Source organism: Dermacentor albipictus, chromosome 3, assembly GCF_038994185.2.
Source record: "Dermacentor albipictus isolate Rhodes 1998 colony chromosome 3, USDA_Dalb.pri_finalv2, whole genome shotgun sequence".
Classification (NCBI taxonomy): Eukaryota; Metazoa; Arthropoda; class Arachnida; order Ixodida; family Ixodidae; genus Dermacentor; species Dermacentor albipictus.
The window spans coordinates 127,256,230-127,260,594 of record NC_091823.1 but is presented as its reverse complement, the minus strand read 5'-3'; positions in this window follow the sequence as shown (position 1 = coordinate 127,260,594).

Below are 4,365 nucleotides of genomic sequence, written 5' to 3'. Positions count from 1 at the left end.
TGACGGCGCATTGCAGAGACGCAGGCCGCCGTCGCGCAGTGTGCGCACACGGTGCGTCACCGACTGTGCACGGAACATGTCGCCGCACACGGGACGGTACCATCAAGAGCGGGCCGGCTTGGTCTGCAGAAGACCTATGCGGCACGTGTCGCGGCTGCGCGCGCGCGCGCTCTTTTTTCCCTTCCTTGCCGAAGGTGGCAGCTTTCACGCGACCGCGCGCACTCGCCCGGGAATGTGGCAACCGCCGCGTTTCTCTCTGTCGCCGAAGCGGTCGCCCGCTTTAGATATGCAGCGCATGGAACGGCGCGTGGAGCGCGTTTCTGGGTGTTTCCTCGATGCGGCGTAAACGTGTCACTTTCACTGCGAGAGACGAAGAGCACAACGAGAGGCGCGGTCCAAAATACACATTTCACGATTGGTACTGAGCGTGGTGACCGCGGACAAAGCTCTCAGCATGTGCGGGAAATGTGTTCCATGTGGTTATCGAAGGAGAGCGGACTCTACCTTTGCCGGCCTTGTCGCTAACAGGTCTGTTTCCACAGCCATGACCATCACTGACAGTCGCTGTTTGCGTGAAATCTTCGAGCCTGCAATGGACGGACCGTTTGAACTTACTTGTATTGTCATAATAAAAAAAAAAAAATATGTGGCTTGTTCTGGCGTTCACAGTCATGGCATCCCTTCCCGACCTAATTTCAATGGTGGCGGAATGCGAAAATGTCCACGTGCTGCCCATGTGCTCCCCGTGTGATAAATGATTCCCCGGTAGTACAGATTACGCGGTAACCTCTCCATTAGGACATTATCGAAAGTTACGAGTTGAAATAAGCACCATTTTCCCGATGTCTGGGGGCCACCCCTTGTCAACCCGGGTGGCATGACGTCTTGGCTGCAACCGCTTGACTACTACATCAAGACGCCCTACCAAGTCCTGCGTGAAATGGACACGTTCGCGAGAGCCCGCAATGAACTCGACTGGACTTCTTGAATAAGCTTCATGCTGCACTGTGGCGGTATATTGAAGAGGTGCGAGTTGTCCTCCTTGACTCTGCATTGTCTTATGAGGACGCGCCGTAATTCGAATGGTTTCGACGTCGCAATGCATAAAGGCCCGGAAGAATCAGTCTGTAGAGACTCTTTACGCGAAAGCGAAACTCAGAGAGAAGGTCCATTGTGGTGCGGATAAAGGCTGTGTAAGTGCACTTCGGTCGTAGAACTCGCAGAAATAGAAACAGTAGTTACCTGTACATACGCGTACCAGATTGATGTGTATATGGGTCGATATAATCATTACAATCTGTAGTATGCAATGCGATGCACTTTACATGAAAATGACAAAAAGTAAGGGCAAGTTCATAACAATGCTGACAAGGTATGTATGTACGTGCACACAATGTTGAGAAGCTTCCATACAACTCTATACGTTATGGGAATGATGGTTTATGGACGCTGGTACCACCAGTGTGATGGGACGAGATTTCCAATGCGACCAACATGGTGTGACGTTACACCATAAAGAATTTTAAAAAATAAAAATAAACGGCGCCATGCTTCCGCGTTGCTCAGCTCTTGATATGCAACCTAAATGCAACCTAAATGATATGTAACCTAAATGCAAGAGAGAGAGAGAGAGAGAGCAAACAAAGGAAAGGCAAGGGGGTCAACCAGACAAGCGTCCGGTTTGCTACCTTACACTGGGGGGAGGGAAAGGGGGAATAGAAAGAAGAAAAGTGGAAGGAAGTGATGACTGGGTGCAGTGAAGCACCGCAACACCAAAGTGGAGTTCCATAGCTGGTGATCTGCGTTGATCACATCTGTGACGACCACAGAGCCAGTGGTCGTTGCGTGAACAGGAGGCTGCGGGTGAGCTATGGGGCTTACTCGAGAGTTACAAGTACTGGATTAAGAGCATCCAGTACTTGCACTGCACTTCGCGCTGATGGAGTATGCAACTTGCTAAAAAGTACACGAAGGGTATACATGAAGGACCGAAGCATCACAACCACTTGCTGGACTTCTTTGGACAATTTATCGGGAGTCGGCGGAGTGGACTTTGCTGCAGTGAGCTGTGTCCTTTGATGTGACTGTGGCTCCGGCTGTGGCTCCGACTGTGGCACCGGCTGTGGAATCGGCCGTGGTATCGGCTGTGGTATCGGCTGTGTCATCAGTCATGGCTCCGGCTGTGGCCCCGGCGATTTCTTCGGCTGTGGCTTCAGCTGTGACGGGGGCTGTCGCTTTGGTAGCGCGGGCCAAGCTGCAGCATTGGTGTTGTGCGGCAAGACCTTAGACTCGACTCCGCCAGGCCTAGGGGCCAGAGGAGGAGACGGAGTTGTCGGATGTGCCGCGCTCTTCAGGGAGGCATCTGTGTTCTTTTAGTTCCGACGGTGTCGGGATCGTCCCTTTCTAAATCCCAGACCACACGTACGCTTGCAGACGCGCGCAAGCTCGCGTTCACGCGCCCACGCATGCGCAGACGGTGCGGCATGGCTCGTACGTGTCGAAACGCGGCCTGAGTTTGGGGAACAGCTCCTCTCTGTTGTCGCGCGCTTGAGTTGCCTCGCGTCGGCGCGCCTGGCTACGCCGCGGAACATTCAACTCTCAGTGAAGCAGATTTATATCATGCAAGAAAGTGGTTCTTCTTTCCTTTTTGCGCTGATCTAAGAGCTATAAAAATATAACAATTACGTTTACAGATATCGAAGCATTTTGAAATACTGTCGATAACAAAGTACGAAGCGGTGCCTGCCAAGGCGTTGTGAGTGAGCTCAGTGAGCGCGCGCTGTCGCGCGTCTTTGTGGCTACAAACAGCCATTACTCGCGAGGCGCGGCAGGCGCAAAGCGCGCGGACGCGAGCTTGCGCGCGTTGGCAAGTGTACGTGTGGTCTCGACTTAAGGGGCCCCACCTGCTTCCCGACGAGGCGAACGGTCTCTCGCAATCTGCTTCAAGAGCTCCCTTTCCAACATTTGGGCACAGTCCTTTGAGCTATAATCATGGGATCCAATGCAATTGGGGCATTTGAAAACCGTGGCTACACAGGAGTCTGCAACGTGGGGCTCTGCGCAGTGCGAGCAAACTCTCGTATTCTCGCACACAGCGCTCACGTGTCCCAGCCTCATGCAATTGCGGCATTGGAATGGCCTTCGGATAAATGGTCGCACGGGATGTCTAAAGTGACCCACTTTGACGTGTGAGGGAAGAGATTCGCCCTTGAAAATTACCTTCACACAGCGGGGTTCGCCGAATCGAGACAAGAGAGTTATGGCGAAGCCATGGACGGCTGGCTTCACTAGAATAGGCAAGTCAGAGCTGGAGATGGAGACGTCCACGTCGTAGACGACACCAGTAGTGGTGTCACTGTCCAGAGGAATATACGAGAGGACCTTCATGCCGCCAAGTTCAGTAAGTTTGCTCAAAGTTCGCCGCGCAGTCTCATGCACAACGTCAATAGCCAAGGCATTTTTTTCGTGTGTCGACTGCAGAGCTCGTTACGGCGAGGGTCAGCGGCGAGGCACAATGGTGACGGCGACGCGAAACGCTGGAACTGGTGCCAGAGCGATGCGCTCTAAAAAGAAGTGTTTGCAGCGTCTGCGCGGAAACCAAGCGAACCCATCTGGACATCGCAACCTTCGCTATGTAGTACAAAGGAGTGAGCGAGCGAGCTCTGACTGCTGCACCGGCTCTACCGACGCCAGCGTGGGTTTCGCGTCCAACTCCTGACCGACGCTATACGGCTACTTCGGAGCTCCGACGCAGGCGGCGAGGCGCACAGTTCAGAACTTGGTACATATCGGATGTGAATAAACATTGATCCACGCCGAGTTAATTGTATCTGCCTTCACTAAAGAGGTTGTGCGAGGTTGGCGAAACCAAAACGGGTGTTGAGCGCGCCCGGACTACGTTGCGTACGAATACATTCATGTGCAGAAGCTTCGCCAAGAAAAGTTGTTTAGATTGTCTCCAACATATAGGACAGAATGCTATTACCATTTACATGTCACAAATTTCCTGTGTAGTTGTGGGCGTTGCCGCGCCTGCAAACCCGTTGGTGGTGCTCCTCATCATGCTAGTGTTGCGAGAGGCCTATATAATCGCAGCCAAGGCGTTGGTTCTGCTGCGCACCAGGGGAAAACATGTCACCTCCGCGTATTCCTCGAACGTTGTGAGAACGCTGCACCTCGCTATCGCTTTCAATGTTTCGCCCTTTAGGAAAAACTGCCCGATTTATTTTTTACAACGAAGTAGTTAGTGCGACTAGAAGCACCCAAAAACCTTGTATGCCAATTTTCACGGCTATATGAAAAAAAGGGAGTAACTAGATCCCTCACGAAGTTTATATTTTGAGGAAATAATTTTTTTATTTTTTT